Below are 19,746 nucleotides of genomic sequence, written 5' to 3' on the forward strand. Positions count from 1 at the left end.
GACAACACAATAGGTTTAGGGCCAGCTTCCATTATGTGAATTTTCTCACTGTTGACATACAGTATCTCTCTAATTGATTTTCTGTCAGACATCTGCCATTACATCATCCATATCATTTTGTTTTCAGCCGAAAACAAAATCACCATGCAGAGTATTTCATTTTGGATGACGTAAATGTACCGTTTTCACACAGCACAGCAACAAAAGTTTTGCCAGACAGATTTTGGAAAGGAAATGATCATAAGGAATTGCTTTTAAAAAACACCTCATTCCTGCAAACATATTCCATTTGTAAGCTGGACAGAGGCAATAACTGCAGGTCATTTTCTCAATCCTGTCCTTGACAAACATCGTGTATGAATAAAATAACTTTTACATCAGACAATATGGAATTACAGGAATAATTTCCTTCTTAAATTCTTTTGAATATTATTAAACTAGGATCATCACCCAGACATATGCATAGCACATGTGATCTTCTGTCTCTGGAAGCTTTAGAAACTACAGATATTTTCCTTTAGTAGGTACATCATTTTTTTTTTTAATGTGAGCTTGGTTATGACCTCATCATCATTACCCTTAGATTGTATGTTTCCTGCTACCTGTCAGATCACAGGGGGGTGTAATTCATTGTCTAATAAAAATAAAAACAGGTTTACAAAAATTAAAATACAAAAAGGTCAAATCATTTGTAGCTAATCAATAAGAATCTCTAAATTGTATATAAATGCAAGTACTGTATTTCCCTCTAAATCCCCTTGTTCATTCAGGCGTAACTGGTGAAATATGTGACCACATTATACGGTGTTCATTTCTCTTGCTGCGCTTTTTATTACAGAGTGAGCACATACTGTATGTTTTTTTTTTCCAGATGAACATATTCTGTATTCCTCTGAATTTTACACAGCGTAACAAATGCATTCTGCAGGACCTTAAGGGGGCACAGTTATGGCTTTAGTGTTGTTCTTAGTGAATTGAAAATGAAAAGCTTTAGGGGTTTCTTTTAATACACCTTTCCATGAAATGCCTCCTCTGATAGTTTAGGCATTATTTTCATACAACAGCTCTCTGGATGAGACGTTTGCTCAGCACTCATCCATTTTCAGACAAGTCCGGATTTCAGATGCTCATTAAAGTTGTCGGCCTGGCAGTGTACATTAAGGAAGAAACACATGAAATGGTATTGCAAAGGCTCTGAACTTTTGAAGACCGCATTTTATCATGTATAGAGTTGCTGTGGTATGAGCACATTGTACTGATGTGTACTTTTTAAAGAAAAGACATGAATGAAGAAAACACACATCAGTGTCTGGTTGTATGTATGACATTTTACCTTTGATGCACTAACTCAATCAACATTAAGGTATAGCATATTGAGTTCAGTATTAATTGAGATGTGTTACTTACATTAAAACCTCCTATTAACAGAAATCATGCCGTGTTTCATATTCATAAACCAAATGCCAAGACTAAGATTTATGGACAAGTCTTAAACTGAAATTAAATATGACCAAATTCAGATCTCTATAGGACGTGTGAAAGTCATTCACCTCAAAAAAATATTGCGGAGAAGACACAATATTTTACTTTTTTTTCCAGAAGAGCAAGCAGTTTCTGAAAATTTTTGAAAGTGTTGTTATTTTCTCCATGCTTTGTTGCGCACTCAAAAAGAACCCTCTTAACGTGGCAGCAGTCTTTATCCTTGTACTACCGCTGCGCTTTGTGTCCAGTGATTTGTCTTCGTCCTTCTCCTATAAGCCTGACATGGTTCTTGCTGAGCGCACTGAGACAATGCAGTTATACGGTTTCATTTTATAGAACTGACATCGGTGACGGGTCCCGTTCTAAGCGACAGGTTGCTCCGATTTAAAACTACGTTACTGCGTCAAAATCGTTCACTATAGACATGCGTGAGTATTACAGTACAGAATGAAGGTCCTTAATGGACATATGTCATTATGGGCATTTTAATAAAAGGCATCTTAAACTATACGGTAGACAATAATAACATGACATTCACAGAACAGGTTTAGTACTTCCTTTTTATAAAAGCATCACGATGGTATTTTACAAAGTTCCCCAATGTTAGACACTTTTACGACTAAATCTTTTGTAAGCATCAGCTAAAACAATAGCTAAAACAAAATTTGAATAGGTTCTATCATGTTCGTAATTAACTAAACGATTACAAATGCTGTTTTTCCTTTAAGGAATATTAAAGCTGCCTGACTACACAAACATTGAATGTTATATACTTATAAAATTATATTGGCATTATGTTATACCACCGCAAAAGTTTACGATTTGAAAATAATGTTTAAGAAATTGTGCACAAACTGTGACAGCACCATTTTGCATTAAAACCAACAAACAAAAATGCAAATGTTTTCTCATAACGTAAGCATTGGTTTTCCTAAAAGAAAGTAACGATATTATGCCGTCCGTTTGATCATAAAATCGCTTTTAAAATCTGTATTATAACTATTCCAATAAGCTTTGTGTTTTTGACGCTTTGTTAAAGTGTGAGCACGGTGAATTGATGTACAGTAGTTTACACAGTGGAACAGTAAATAGTAACAGTCAAGTTTAATGTTAGGCATTCATAAAAAAAAATAACTGAGCACGTTACCATTTATTTTTCATGAGAACAATCAGTGTATATCATACCTAGCATCGAACCTTTAATGATGGGCATTAATCAGTCTTGCACAGAAGAAAACAAAGAAGGAATTCGGTACTTCAACCCGACAAACGGCAAACATATTTACCTTCAAGCCATACGATTTGGGAATCAAAAGTGTATCCAACTTTCCTTCTTCTTGTAATCCACAACTATCCAGAATTGCCTCTCTTCATGACGCCACTTAAGAGCTGTCCATGATGTTATTTGTCCAGCGAGCTGCCTTGTGTCACAGCTACTCAAAAGTTGGCGATAACAAGCGATGCTGGGCGCACCAGGTGAAATTCACCATGGATGGAAGCGAAATAAGCCGTTAACTGAAAGTGAAGTTTCAGTATTTATTTACAGTATAAAACGCATTAACGAAGAGATTTCTAACCTGAGTTTACTTTCACAATTCCAGCTCATTGTCTACTAATGTTTTGTTTTGTTTTCTCCACGTTTAGTGCCTCTTATGATTTCATTTCTGGGGAAAAAAAATGACTGACCACTATTGTGGCTTGTTTCCAGATAAAACTTACTTCTTAGTGAAAAGGCGAGGGCTAACTAGTGCTCCACTCTACCCTCTAAGTCAGAGTCTAATGCGTATTATTCCATAACGGCTTCTCTCCGATTCACCACTGAAATGCGCATTTACGCACAAAGCACCCTCGCGGGTGTTCAGCACCAAGTGAGGGACAGCTGCACTGAGCTCAGCATGCACTGTGCAGGTGGAAAATGAAGGCGGGGCCAGGGGCAGACATCAGAAACAGATTAGTACTGGCAGTTTTCTTTTCCGAACAGCCACACACAACCTGGTGCTACCTGCCTTGACAGATTAAGGGCTATTCCAGAATTTTGTTGCTTCTTTAAAATGTTTATGAAACATAAAGGGATTCGCCTGTGCGTTTATTAAGCATTTCCCGCAGATGGCGTCGGAGTGTCACATTTGTTTTTCCCCCATTAACAATAGCATATTTCTCAGATTTTAAAGTTATTTTGTAAGAGCTTGGAAAGCCGTGATCTTTGAATCCCCGTTGAAGAGGTTTACGGAAACCTCTTCTACAATTAACAGAAGTTGCTACAACAGTTACAGTAAAATAAAAGCAATTCTATTTCCAGTTATCTGGAAATCTCATCTTATGCAGTCTCCTCCTTAGATATCCAGTGATAACATGGTATTATTGGTCATCGGTATTATTGGGTCAAGGAAACGTGTTCTGTTTGTAGCATAGACATTGAATATATTACTGTTAAAGGCCAAACAGCTGCCCAAAACTACTAACTTTGACTACATAAATGCAAAAACATGCTTCACATTTGCTGTATAATGACACTTCTTGTGCTACCTCCCTTGCCTTAGTGTACATCTCTCAATATTAGCTTCAGGTTCTGACCCTGTCTGTGTGCGCACTCTAGTGAATGTCCACATAGCATCAGTGCCCCCTGTGTTCCCTGAAAGATGAACTCACAGTTTCCTCACACTGTTCTGCAGGTCTAGACTCTCCCATCACTCCTCCAAGCGGCAGCATAAGACACTTGCTAATGACAAGCATGGCTTGTTCCCTCAGTCCCTGGGGCTGGATACACTCAAGCACACACTTCCTCACGATGCCTGCTCTGTTATTTCAAACTGCACCAAACAAAGCAGCAGGGAGCTTATGAACTACCTGGTGTACCGGTACTGTTGCAGTTACTGTCTATTCCTGGTCCATTTTGTGAGTGGCTCCCTCTGTGACTGTGTCTCCAGCTTCTGGCCAATGGCCACTGTATTTGGCACCCTCAACCACATCTCCTGCCTCATTTGCTGCATTCTTGTGTCCCTTCCCCCTGGGGGAAACGTGCTTCCAAGTGGCTCACCTTTGTGAACCGCTGTATCGAAAGTGACCGGACTCTACTGCCTGTTTCCCCCCCCCCCAACCATCCTCACCTTTCCTCACCAAAGTCTCCCTTCAGTTCAGTTTATTACTTGCCCTGTGCACAAGCAATGCATGTACACTATGCCCCGATACAAAGACATCAAGGAAATGCCAAACCAAAGCCAGAACAGCAGCTGCAACAACAGCACGTTAAATAACTTTTCAGTCAGAAGTGAGAAGAAGCAGTGTAAGAAGAGAAAAAAACCACTGTGAGAGGTAGAGTTTGATAATCTGACAGCTTGCGGGATGGAACTGTCTCTGAATCTGGAGGTTCATTCCTTTATGCTCCTATAATGCTTACCAGAGGGGACGAGGGAGAAAACTGGGAAAGCAGGATGTTCGTTATCCTTAATGATACCTCCAGCTTTCCTGACACAGAATTGTAAAAATGCCCACAGCAGAGGGGAACTGTACTTCAATAATGAGTAAGGCAACCTGATTGCCCTCTGTAACCCCTTGGATACTGCATACTGGGGAGGCTGCAGCTATCTTTCTGTTTTATCTGGTTACTGTTATTTCTATAAACAGGTTGGATGGTAAAACGGTAGAATACTAACACATTACAACCCTGTATAGGGAAAATATTGCTTTTTTCTTCTGTTGGTAATAAGAAACCAAGTTAAAACACACAGTACAAAAGGTGATCTTAATCACCAATTTATCCAAACATGCTACTGAATATTGTTCTCATTCAGAATCTGTTTTTTTTTTCCTACTTCAGAATATATCTTAACAGTAACATTCACATTGTTTTTTCACCAAATGCTGTGAAAACCTTTGAGATTAGTACCGAAAGCTTCTCATTTAATTTATTTTGCTCTATAACCGGTTGCCTCGGAACAATGTAAATTTTGTTTCCCATATGTCTCATGTGCAGTAGATGTCAACAAGATCCTATGCTTTTTAAAAATTATGCAATTGCAGTATGAAAGAACAAGAACTTTAAAAAATCAGCCCTCCAAACAAATCCCCAAGAAATATGAAATCTGGGAAGAACTCTATTTTTTCACCTCCATCAAAGTGTTATAATCTGGTTGCCCACATGGCAGTGAAGTTGTAATTTAACTCTTAGCTTCTTCTCCATCCAATAATAATTCTACAGTTAAAGAACACAGTCTTAGTACAATTGACTGGTTTGTTTTTTTAAAAATATGCATTCTTATCTCAGACAATTTTGAAATGTCCTTCTACATGTATATTAACGCTAATTATTTTTACTAGTTACATTTTTTTAATCTGTCTCCTCTGCTTTTATTTTATGGCAAAAGCAGTGAGCAATATACTGTACACATCCGAAAAATATGACAATCGTGACCCCATGTCTCTTTTACAGCTAGCACCGGCAAAATTAAATGGCATCAAATGCTTTGAACATCGCAGGATTGCTGTTGAGAAATTTAATTTTCCTTAAAATGCAAATGAATTTCCATGGTAACCTTTTTTATCCGTCAAACAACCATGGCCCCAGGAACGATCAAACACTATCACAAGCAAAACAATAATTTTCTTTCCTCAAAATGCTAAAAGAAAATTTGGAGATGTATCTTAAAAGCTACAGTACATAGGGGGAGAGGGGGAATGAGATTTTTGTTGAACTATGGTTGTTTCACACCTCTGTTTTCTAACATTATTTTTGTAGTGTGTTGTTTTCCCTCTTCTCCTGTCCTTTCTTTCCATTCTCCAGCTTTTGCATCCATCTTGCATTTAACGCTAGTACTCACTGCCCAGCAATGTGAGATTTGTCATTTTAGAAATAGTAGAAAATGAAGTTACTGTTCATTGTGAGCCAGTTTGAAATGTAAATCCTGACAAATGAAATCTGTTGTCTGATCACAGTATAACCACCATTGTTCACAAAATTTTATAAAGTAGTCGAGGCATTGTTACATGTTTCGCTTTGTGATTTGAAAACGTTCCATCCCCACCTGTGCCTTTTGGCTACATTGACACCAGCCTCATCCACATACTGTAAATGATTTCATGAGGTGTCGGACTGGCCTCCAGCTCCATGACTCACTAGCAGAAATCAAACAGATTAGGCTACACAGTAAAAGCATTACTGTGTACCTACAGTAAAAGCTCTAAGGCAGTGAGTGCTGTGTCCTACAGTGCCCTAAGTTTTGTTCAAAACCATTGCTGTTGAATGGACACCTTACCTGCACAAACTGGTGCCTGAGCTCCTTGATACGATAACTGTCCCTCTCAAAAGGAACAGTGTACAACTGTTTCATGCTGATGTGATGTTTCGTCAGGGTCCAAGCTATCGTTGTGAGGCTGACACTTTGAACATTTTGAAAAACTGTGTTGTCTGCCAGCACCCTGGCCTGAATTTCTCAAAGTCTGATTTCATTATCTGCAATGACCATGTTCACAATGGCCCTGTCCTGCTCAGCATTGAACGTCTTTCCTCTTCCCCCTGAGGGAGGTAGTCATAAATCCAATTACACATTAGCAGTGGTTCTAGAGGCTAATATTTACTGTAAACATTTCAGTGTAAGCCTTTGTAAAATGCATAACTTACCTGTTGGTTCTCTGGAAAGTTCTTACTATACTGTCGATGCAACAGCTGAGCGGTTGAGATGTGGCTGAACTCCAAGATCAGCCTCTCTCAATGACAGACCATGATTGATGACATGGTCTATTATGGTAGCTCTTATCTCAGACACAATAGCTCGTGGCTTTCCTCTGTGGAAAATGCCACCACACATTCAAATCCCTCTCCCTCGTCTTTCACCCACTCCTGCATTTCTTGCTGGGTCCATGTTGAACAAAATCATTCCAAAGATTTCCTCTTTTCATAAGATGGTCATGGAATTGAAAATGTGGGAACCTGTGAAGGTTTTTAACTGAGATGGGAATCAACTGTGTTTGGTCTATTTAAATAACTTCAGTCGGCAGTTATAAGTTTTGAGATGTTCACCGAATGGATTTTATGTCTAAGCAATGAAAAAATCATGGTTTGGTCCACATAGAGGGCTGTTATATTAACTGTGTGAAGGGTTTTGAAAAAGTGAACTCGGTATTGAAAAACACTTGTAAAAAAAGATTTGCAGTTTAAATTGTAAATTAAGATTTTCCGGGAATAACACTGAATAAACACTATTTGGAAATACAATTTGTAAACATTTTTTTTTCTTCAGGTGGAAAAGTTACTTTTTTAAAGTATTGAAAAATCCAAAGATAATGCTTCTGTTAATTACAATCTAATTATACAGAGCAGCATATGATTGCTTTAATGGTTCAATGTTTTAATGCTGAAATTCTTATTGTCATGCTGAGCTCATGACATACAGTAGCTAGTAAAATGAATTAGTTGAAAAGTTCACTGTTAGATAGATAGATACTTTATTGATCCCGTGAGGGAAATTGCATGTGAAGTGCTTGGGCTTTTTTGACATTATTTTTTTTCCTTCTTTCCTTCTTTCCACTGTTGAACCTTTGTTAGTTAAAGCATGCTGAAGTCAGCTTTATTAACTTTTACAAGCCAACTAGTCTTTAAAAATACATGCAGAGGCTCTGATACAGTACAATACCTTATTTATCGGTGGTGCAAGGCATGCGTATTTTGATGCTCTGCATTGCTGTAAAAAATCCCCAGCAGGGAACTAAGAGTCTGTGGTAAAGTTCAGCCAATGTGTGACAAGACAGGTGAACATTTTTTTGCATGAGATATGCAAGTCTGAATGATCCCATGCATGGCTAAGTTTTTTTTTCCTTCACATGACTGTCACGCAATTGGGCTATGGGCTTTGTTCCTAGAGTTTCTGAACTTTAAATACATTATTTACACTGTTTCTTCTCCTTATTTTAGTAGACTATAAATAATTCAAGTGTCGCATCGATGTTGTTTTCTTTGGGTTTCATGAACTGTCAGTTGGATATTGGTGATATAGTTTCATGTGCAAAGTCAGTAGCTAAAGATTTTATCTTGCCCATTTTTTTTTAGTCCAAAGTATAAGACTTCAGATGGTGGCTGTGAAAAGACAGGGATCAGGCAAACACATACAGTAGTTTGTGATCACAGCTTTCAGAGCCTCCGAAGCTGGAAATAAAAGCAGAAGACAGTATTTGATTTAGCAGGATGGTTGATCTTGAATTACCCTTCATTTTGTGTTCTCCATTTTGGGCAGAAGTGCTTGGGCTTTTTTGACATTATTTTTTTTCCTTCTTTCCTTGTAATATACAGTACAGGAAGGGGTTAAATGGAAGCAGTGTTTAAACTCTGCACTTCAGTGTTAACTTTCTTCAGCTTTGTTTTTCCTGCAACACAAGCAAGATCACAGCAGAGAGAAGAGAAAGCCGAGCTTCCCTGGAAACTGGAAACACAATAAGGCAGCTGGCCTGGAATATTATTACACAATAAGAGCACAGACAGCAGAATCTGCAGAGCAGCATGGGGAATACCCAAGGCAGGTCATCCACAAGACTCTAGTCTCCAATGATCAGTGTCATGAAGCAATAAGGCTTACAGTCACATGTACCTGCAGCCCTCTGGCATCACTGAGATCAATGCAAAATGAGCTGATGGCTCACAATGGTCTCAAGCTCTCTTTTTACATTCTTGAAGCAGCAAATACTGTAAATGGCCAGGGAGCCTATTCATCTTGTGTGTCAAAAGCCTTTGTTTTTAATGGCTAGCACTGATTTCCTAAAAGCATATACAGTACAGTACATTCTCAAAGTGCAAGCTGTTTATAGGGCTTTACAACTCCGCTTGGAAATTAACCACTGGGAATTAGACAACCTGATCAGTTGACATACAGTATACCCTTCAGTATAACAGTCCCCAAATAACATCATTTCATTCAGATGCTTTCCAAAAATGTGCATTTATTCAGATTACAATTTGTACTTGTAAACACGTTCCTGTGATTCTGGAAGGGAAACATACTTCTTTCCGTTACTGGCTAGCATGTCAGCAGTAAAAGGTTGCCTGAGGTTCAGTTTCGCACAAGTTCCTATTTCTCCTGTTCCTGCATGTAACTGGAGATAGAGCATCCAGTGCCTCACTCTCTGACTAGCATCCAGATAACAGCCAACTCATTTTGTTATCCAATTGCTGTTTCTTACTCTAGTTGGACCTGTTCTTAAAGTATTGTCATTCATGTGATTTTATTTATTTTTTTCTTTGGGTCCAGAAAACTACTTTACTAGCAAAATGCTATGTTGTTTTTGCTAAGCTATGTCCTTGTCTTATTCCTGGCAAGTCTTCCTGTTTCATGGCATTAATGTTTCATCTTTCCATTTGGAAATGCTTCAAGTGCAAGCAGAATGGTTAATCACCAAATAATTCAATTACATTTTTTTCCCTGCATGGTGTACAGAAGCCTGCCAGGTTGTAGTGCAGATTTATTTTCTATAAAGTACAGCTAATGTCTGCTTTGATATTTTGTTTTGCATTATTGGCAGCTTCTCACTGTGCAAGTGTATTTTTGATTAGCTATGTGTGTTTTTTTTTTATTTGTGAAATTAAACTAAAATTAAAATTAAAATTAAACTAGTGCTCTATTTTTGGAAACAGTCTTATTTATACCCAGAAGAATATGATCTAGCATTGAAACGTTAGATGAAGCAGACCATACTACAGGAATTTTGAAATCATGAGTATTTTTTATTTTGCTGTAGGTAAATGTGTAACTGTTTAGCAGTATCAAGTGCTTGTTAATTTGGAGTTTATGCTGTAATTTCACAGCTCTGAGTTTCATCATGAGTGAAAAAAGCTTTAAAAACATTACAAATGATTTCTTAACTGATAGCTTTTACTTATGAATTTTTCACACAATAAAAGCCACGATTTAAGAAAATGTGTTTAATTTGGTGATAATCACTGACAGTTTTATGTGGGTTTTAATAGCACAATAGGATACACAACTTGATTTTATATACTATTACCCCTAAGTGAAATGTGAACAAAAAATGATCCTGATTTGTAAGCTAATGATGCAGACCTTAGGTCTGGTGAATTTTATCTGTAATGGGTTTCTAAAAAAAATGAAGCAGTGTAATTTGATCAAAAGAGATTTGATAATTTTAGCTTAAGATCTTTTAGCTTAAGTATTGAGATCTTATTTCTGAAATATATTTAAATTTATTTAGATAAGATTCCAAATGTGTATTTACATTGGTCGTGCCATAACAAAGACAGGTTCTGTAATATTGTAAATTTTGACAATTTACTATAGTAATGTTTATTGAATTCATGCATAACCTTCTGTTTTATTTATTTAGACAATAGCTATACAGGTTCAGTTATGCCTGATGTCTTAGTCTAAAGTTTATAAAACAGAAATGGTAACATTTACAACATCACATAATTGAGACAACTATTCAAACCATTGTATTTATTGTTTAATACACGTTTTGGCCAAATAATACTATATGGACTGCATGAGGTGCATTAGTACAAGTAGCATGGTATCCATAGCAACACCGGACTAAAATTAGTCTCAAGTGTTCTGTGTGTCACTAATGTGTTGAAGTTTTATTAAATGGGTTTTGTTCCATATTTGCTTTCCTGTTTCGATAACACGCGTTATAAAAACATTTGCTTTCAACGCCCGTGTACCAGCTATGCTAAAGCAGCACATGTTTCAACCCTCTCTCAAAAGAATTTTGCTGCACTTCCTCTGTTTTTTTACTGTTCACTTTATTTTGGTCTTTTCTAATCCTTGTTATGTTCTGATGCACATATTCTCAAAAACAACGTGCTGTTATTTTATGTTGAGAAATATCGGTGATCATATTTATGTGAGTAACGTACAGTAGTAATATAAAGCAAGACAGAAAAGTAACACAATGAAATAATGTGAAGGAAAGGGGATAAAAGAAGAAAAGGTTTCCTCATGACCATAGCTAAACACTGATTGCATACTGCACTTTGTGTACAAAATAAAAACAAAAGGGGTTAGCTGTAGAATGTCATTTCACACAGCTGGGGGCACCTTTTGAACTGCTTTTAATTACAAGGGAATCACAGCCAAAACTGCAACATAGTTATGTGTTATATAACTGCTAGCAACAAATGACTGTTGCTTATACTCCTGTTATATTGTCTGATTTCAGATGTTAATCAGGCTTAGCATGTGAATTTAATTTAAAATGTGCTGTCTTATTTGTTTCCATACGTAACATTTGTTTTATCCATCTGTGTATTGTTAACAGCATGTATAATATAATTCCCATTGTTAATTTTGAATAATACACAATGCAATGTCAACGCAATAATAGCAAAATATGCTACATTTCTTAATGGAGGTCAAATTGTGATCCTGCAATCCTGTTCTCTTTCAAATATTCACATGCTATTCACAATCATGTGCACACTTTCAAGCACCCCTGCCTGCAGTTCAACTTGACCCTTGCTGCTCCCTACATGGTTCATTCCTTGAAAGTGAGGAGGTGGTGACTGTTCTGTCCTTCAGTCAGGGCTGCTGTTTTCTCAGCCAGAATATCAAACACTAAAGTATTAAATATGCTATCCCTTTATATTCATCGGCTCATTTAATTGTAATTAGAATTTGACGTAACTACTGAAATATCAGATAGGTGGACATTAGGTGGCATAATGGCTTTCTACACTTCTGTGCACTTCCTGTTTGTTAATGCAATACATTTTCTGTTGTGCAATAACTTTATTAGTTTATACTCAAAACATGGTTTTTTAACTAAAAGCTGACTTACTCTGAAAAATATCATCACTGTTTCAAAATAACTTTTTTCTTCCTTTCACAGTAGAGGTTCTTGTGCAGCATTCTCTCAATATATCTTAACAAGTAAAAACAAGGTTTTGTTTTGGAACCAAGTAGAAGACATCTGAATTATCTCTTGATTGGTAAACCTGCAATTAACTTTTAAACATTTTTATGTTCACCTGCAGAGACCCGGAGGGTTGGCAGTATAGTCTCAGATAGCCTATTGCTAAGAATTAATCAAGTCATTGTTGAGATTGGTCAGACTCTTCTTGCCACAGCTCTAAAGCCCATGAGAGACACTTTCCAGCTTTCCAGTTAAATAAGTTGAATTATTTGTTGAATTGCACACTAGTTTTATTACATTATGAATTGCACTGCTAAGAAAATCACTTCCTCTGGTGGAAAATAAAATAGAGGAATATGATGATGGTGGGAGATCATCATTTTACAATGCTTATATTTATGTGTAATTGCTTTGCAGAGAAATACAACTAACAAAAGAAAGACAGGCACCAGAGATTTTAAAATGGCAGTTCTTTTCATTACATTATTACAGTGCCCGCAGAGTGATTTGTGTTTTTATTGAAATGAAGTTGTCCAAATTATGGCACATACAGTTTGAAATGGCATGGGGAAAAAAAATGAATAAAAACGTCTTTAAAATGCTTACACACAGGCAGAGTAATGAATTTTTTACCTTCCCCACATGTAATTATTTTGTATTATCTGCTCACAAGACATGAACAAAAGCATCTATGTGCCCCAAACCTTTTAATATTGTACTTTTTCTAAGCAATCCTTAAGCTTTTGTTTTTGCAGGCTTTCAGAAGGTATGAATACAAATTAGAGATTCGAAGGGTGAAATACTTTCAGCTCAAATAGTATAAGGAGAGGGTCAATGACATTTCAAATAAACCCTCAGAGGAAAGGGAAGTGTTCTCCTTTAATTACTCATCTGATCTGTATCAGACCACATCCACACTTTTGAATTTCAAATAGTTGACAGCAGGCCCTGTGTAAAATTTTAAAAGCTGGTTTTATAAGCTGTATGACAAACAAAAAGAATGGAACAGCTTTACCACATTCTGTTGGAGCATTGTTCTGTTGATGAAGGCCAAGTGTTTCTTGACAGCTGAGTTTTTTACTCTGGTCTAATCCTGACTGAACCTGGAAGCCTGGAATCTTAATAAATACATCACAGCCATTTTCAAGGTAAAGTTCTGTATTTTTCCTACACAGGTACACATGTAAAGTATTGGCCAGTCTTGAGCTCAAAGGAATAGCTGGGTTCATACTATAGATGGGTCTTAAATTAAATTATTGAAAACCAAGTGCTTCACACTTCTTGATTGGGCAGTACTTGTCAAGAACGCCATCAGCTAACTGACAGCTTACAGCACCTCATGAAGATAGCGAGTGTTTTCTGAAAAAAGAATCATACCAAGTCATTATTGCGGAAATAGTCTTATTAGACTGAACTGAATTTAGCTCTATTTCCTTCCTCTATTAAGGAGACAGAATACTGTATTTACTTATTTGTCATAAGGGAGCTGTTACACACCAGCATCAATAAGGTTGGCTGAATGGGTGAGTGACTCTGGTAGACATGATTACAGCTCGGGTTTTTCCCAATGTTGGAACAGTTGGAATTCAAAGACCCCATTGTGATTTACCGTGACCATGACCATCATTCGGATTTTAATATTCTCTCTTGGTCAAGCCAGTTAAATAATGAACATCTGCAAAGAATTCCTTGTGTCATGATGGATGGCATGTAATGTCAGAAAATGTAGAGCATCCAACGCACTTGAAGCTGTAAAATATCAACTTTGTTGCCCTTTGCCCTAAAAAAACACAAAAGGATTGCCAGCACCCTTTGATTTTCTCTAGAGTGCTGTAGAAAATGGAAAAAATAAAATTACTAGCAGCAGTGATATACATTGGTTTTGTAATTTGCATTAACATCACGTTAAGCTAGCTGTTCTTATTTACATTAAACTTCCAAATAAGAAACTTGTGGTAGATTTGATAAAAGGATGTAAGAGTCTGTTGGTTGTGGGGGTGTCGAGGGTTAACATGTACTGTGTGTTGTCATGGCAAACTGCTGAAACAGTCCTTGAAAGTTAGACTTAAGGGATTGTGGGAAGTCTGAGAAGGATTAAATGAAAGTGTTTGGTTATGGACATAGCTCAGGAAGAAAATTAAGTGAAAGAGATGGATAGGGTTTATTAACCCTATTATTTATTAGGCTAAATACTGGTGAATTCTTTATGTAAAGTCCAGTGTTCAATGGCACGGGTCGAGCACCATTGAGTCCTCAGAATCTTCTCTAGTGATGTCTCCATGACTTGGCTGTGTGTGTATTACAGTATCTCGGTTACCCGAGACTAACTGGCCACAAAAATGTACCAAAATAAAATAAATAATTAAAGAGTGACACTTAGTCAGCTTGTAAATTTTCATTTTTTCAGACTGTGACCCTCAAGGGCCCTCAGATAAAACTGATAATGTGATGAAGAATTATAATTTATTTTTCAAGACGCATTTTGAAGCCTCAGTTGCTCCTTAGTACTTTACATGCAGAAGGCGTGTTAACTTTATTGGTAGATCATTATTATGTCAGCTTTATTCTGCTATACTTTTTCTCATCTTTTATTACATTCTTTTCTGCATTTTACTGTAGGTAGTTTGACATTTTCCTTTTATACGGGATGGTGCAATTTACTTTTAGAGTCAGTGTTTTTGACAGCGCCATAGCATTTTAAATTCCAATCACCCTTAATTTGATGAGGAGAGATGATTACTGCAAGGTGATTTCTAGCAAAATACATAAAAAGAGAATAAACTCAGGTTTGATTAATATTGAGGTAGAAGTTGCTCTGTAGGGTGCCTTTAAGTTTAGATTAGAATGCCGTGAATGTGAAGATTGTCAAAAGTGTTTTAATGGTTCTTCACTTTGGCACATATTTATCATTCATCACAGGATAGACAGAAAAGAAAAGACAATAAATAAGTATGAGAGACTAGTTCATTTTAATCAGGCACTGCTACAAGCACACTTTAATCAAGCACTGCTAGGAAGAACATAATGATTGTCTAATTGTGAACACAGTGGTAAATTGATTAAACACACACAGTAATTGGTAACTTAGAAATGTAGTGTATGTTAGGCTTCCTTATCAGTAATATGTAATTTGTTTTGCTCTGATAAGAGACCATGGGTAAAATATTTTTTTACTACTAAAATAACAACCTTGACAGATCTGGATATACAAAAAAATGCTTCCTCTCCCGTTCCTTCTTCTACAGTCATACTGCAGATCACAGTGCAGTCATGGAGACAGTATTAATTAACCTTCCTCACTCATCTTTTCAGAACAGCTCTGCTTGCCTGGTTACATGTTATTGGGTCAATTTTGTAATTGACATATGAATAAAAACATCAATTAATAAATATTGTTTTATTAAGTAACAGCTTGAGAATCTTGAGACTTTAGCACTTTAGTCACAAAAACATTTTTAAAGCAACATTTAAAATTGTGATTGTGTCTAAATACAATGTTGTAGTTGAACTTAACGGATTGAACTGGCAGTTTGAATTAATTATCATAGTTGATGTTTATTGCTTTGAATCTATGACCTGTGTGCTGTGATCTGTGTTACTCTTTAGTTGTTAACTTATCTATTTTTTTCTGTTTTGTTCCTGTCTTTCTAATTGATTTTGACTTCCGATACTGTGTCTGCAGTCAATTATAAGACATTGCCGCACGGTTTGGAATGCAAATAAACCTGGAGATCCCAATATTTGTTTGAACCATATAATATAAAACACAGACAGAGAAATGCCTAACATGAAATTCAGTATTGTGTATGGTTTCGATCAAAGTAAAGCTGTGTCAACAGCTGCTACATTTTTTATGTTAAATTTACAAGGATGTATTTGCTGAGACGCTCAATAAAAGGATCCACAGTCTTAAAGTCAGGAGGAAGGGATTTAGGCAGCAGTGTGAAGCAGCAGGTAGTGCTCTGTAACTGTAATGTCGTGGTTTCACAAATCACATACAGTGGGGCTTTGAGGTTCTACCCTTGAGCAAAGTATTTTTCTCAGATTGCTACAAAAAAAAAATGCCCTGCTATTCAAATGGGTAACTCTGCTGGTTGCCTCTATAAATAAGAAATGCATCTCAACTGACAAATTTAGTTAAATGGAGCTGCTATACTATTAGTAATATCTTTAAGCAATTATGATATTGGTAATTAAAAGACAAAACCACCACTTAAAACTCACCATTTAATAAAAAGAGGTGTAAATCAGTGGAAGAAATGTGTAAAATCAAGTGTGTGCACATACAAATCAAGGTTATTGAGTATTGAACTTTAAAAAAAAACAGACAAATCAACATACTGTAGGGTCACATATTGTCCTTAACCTCAAAGTGCTATTTTCGCAATGTTCAAAGGTACCTTTTGTCTTTACACTAATGTGGTACAGTATGACGCACATCCTCCTCTTGACAGTAAATTTGGCTTAATTTTTTTTGTCTCTTTTTTCCAGAAAAACAAAAGTTGGAAATTAAAATGTCTGTGCTATAAAGTTTAGAGCTGTGTAGTAATCCATTCTCAGTTGTACCAATTTCTTGCCACTTGGGACGTAATGAAACAGAGCACAAAAGGAAGAAGATTAGAAGACATTATTTTTATTTTGTTGCCTTTCAAAGTGAAAATTCCACCATTTAATTTCACCCACATAAAAATACTTGTCCTGTTTTTTTAAGGAATGTACCGATTTGTAGGGTAAAACAATTTTATTTGCGCATGTGTATTAGGGAGCCATGTATTACTACAGTATCTACAGCAATGTATATTAGGACAAAAACTGAGAATAAATCCACACAATGATGATAACTTCTATCCAACAGATGATGTGAGGGCCACACTGCAATGTACTATACAGTAAATGTTATTTCAACAATGCAATAGTATCTTTATTTAAGTTGCAAGTGCCAGAATGTTTTAATTTGTTATATTTTCACTCCATATGGAGTTTTATTCAAGTGGAGCTTGAAATTTTAAACAACATTGAATGTGAGTTAATGCTAAATCCCCACACAAACCTGTGTATACACTGATCTCCATTATTCTTTGGATTTTCATAAATGGCCTGTAGTCTCAGTGAGAATTTCTTTACCCTTTTCAGTATTTCGCTTCAAATTTCTAGACACAATTTTTACTTGGGAACAATAACAAGAAACATAGAAAGGGGAAGGTTTCTGAAACCTTTAAAACAATGCTGATTGGTACTTTTGGCATCGCTGACAAATAAGGGATTTGAGTAGCCCTCCTCTTCAGCTAGAGTATGAAGCAAATCTTAGAAGCACACTCCTGCTTTCAAATTAAATCAGACAATTCAGGAAATTCTATAGAGTGTTTTGTCTTACACTTCACCCCATTATAATAACCTTTGTAACAATACTCTTCTTCTGTGCCTCTGCTCCCAATTACTTTTAAAGACATTTAAATTTAGTTTCATGCCTCAGTGTCATCCTACAAGGCCTGAGCATAAGGCAGCTGCATTGTAATTAAGATGGGGTTAAGCTTTATTGTGCAGGTCCCACATTAAAGTTTCATGATCTGAACAGGAATGTATCTAAGGACATCAATCCTTAACTACATAGTCCTCAAGGGTCAAAGACAGGGCTCCAAAAGAGCAAACATTATTGGTGTACAGGCCCTGAGGTGCATATAACCCACCACAACATTTCTGATGCTCACTCTTCATTTGGAAATTCTTCCCTGAACAATGGATGAATGCATTATTATGCTAAGATAAAAAAAAAAACATTTAGAAGATTCAGTGTCTTTTGTGGTTTAAGGTTAAAACCCAGCAAAATGCAATTCCTTTTTTCCCCCAGAAACAAATCACAAAATAAGTTACATACGTTTAATTTGCTTTGTATCCCTCTTTAAATTAGCTCACAGAGAGTTCAGTAGTAAGCTTTCCAAGGAGTCGTTCAGAAGTCAAAGCTCTTTGCATCCTGATTAGCCAGGAAAGCCATGCTTTCAAAATGGTTTTCAAAGAGCAAATGGGAATAATACATCTAATACAATGTAAAGCTGAAGGTTTTGAATAGAAAAGATTTGTCTTTCCACTGTCAGTAAGTTTGAAGAAACCTCAAATGATTCTACAGTCAATTTAAAAGTTTTTTGCTAATACTCAGTGATTAAGATGGCCATTGTCAGATTTAACCAGGCTGTTTTATATCATAGTTGGCAGCTGATACATGTTTGGAAAAAAATACTTTTAATAATAGAACTGGACTGTACACATTTCATATTTGTACCAATGACTAGGATATAGTAGCTTCTGCTTTCAGATAGCAAAAATGTGTATCTTAAATGTCAGAATGTATTTGGAATATGATTTATATTTGATTGATTGATTGATACTTTATTGATCCCGTGAGGGAAATTGCATTTATCTACAAATAATATGTACTAAAAAACTAGACTAAAAAAGCTATATGTCATTAAGAAAGCAAAACACATGAAAACAAATTAAACATTAAAAACTGTTGAATTTTAGACCAAAGCATTCTTGCTTTTAATTTTTCCCCCCTCCATGAATTTTAAATTTGCCTTTGTTTTTACTTGCATTAAAAGTCACAGTGCAGAATGAGCAAGCTTCAGAGAATACGCTTAAAGTGACTTAAATGACTTAAAGTAACAGCACTCTCTGGAGTTAGTACCAACACAGAAAAGCAGGATAAAACAATATCTGAAGCAATCTTTTTTTAATTAAGAGCATAGTTTTCCCTCTTAATTCCCTCTTAAGAAAAGGAAGTGTGTCTGAATTTAAGTTTCCTTTTAAGTTAATATTGTGGAGCTGAATGTTATTAAGAGTCCGTAAATTATGTACAGTAAATTACATAATTAATTCGAATTAGTCTATAAATTAAAGTAAATATTTAATTGAACTGGCTCTGTTTTAGGCCAAGTGCTCCTTATTTTCTCACAAACACTAGCCTCCAAGCTCTTCTTCACAACCATACAGTGTATCTCCTTCCTTAAAAGAAACCAGTTAAAGGAAATTATTTTAACAGCACAGCCCTCAGAATTGAATATTTTACAAAATGAAGTCACCAGAGGATGGGAAAATATTTGTGTCATGTTGGTGGTGAAATACAATACATATTTTACAAGTTTTAGATAAAAAAAACATAGGACCATTGAATTTCCTGGCCTAAAAACAAGGATATATTTGCTACTGTAGATTCTATAACAGTGTTATCTCAAAGAATTTGTACAGTATCTCCATTGTAATTTGTATCTAGCCACCAGTTGTAACAGTAAGCACACAACTTTTGAGAAGTCTTTTGCTTCATATCCATAAAAGTAAATGTTTTTGTTAAGTCATTATTACAACCAGAAAAAAATTGTGCCAACTGCTAGGGGTAACTTACCACAAAAACAAAACAGA

The 19,746-nt window shown here is 36.1% G+C and overlaps 1 pseudogene; it reads right to left on the reverse strand.

Annotated features, from left to right (window-relative positions):
• Positions 1-4,359: 4,359 nt before the first annotated feature.
• LOC148816820 (uncharacterized) lies at positions 4,360-7,286 on the reverse strand (annotated as a pseudogene).
• Between the last annotated feature and the right edge of the window lie 12,460 nt (positions 7,287-19,746).

Source organism: Atractosteus spatula, chromosome 22, assembly GCF_055471065.1.
Source record: "Atractosteus spatula isolate fAtrSpa1 chromosome 22, fAtrSpa1.hap1, whole genome shotgun sequence".
Lineage (NCBI taxonomy): Eukaryota > Metazoa > Chordata > Actinopteri > Semionotiformes > Lepisosteidae > Atractosteus > Atractosteus spatula.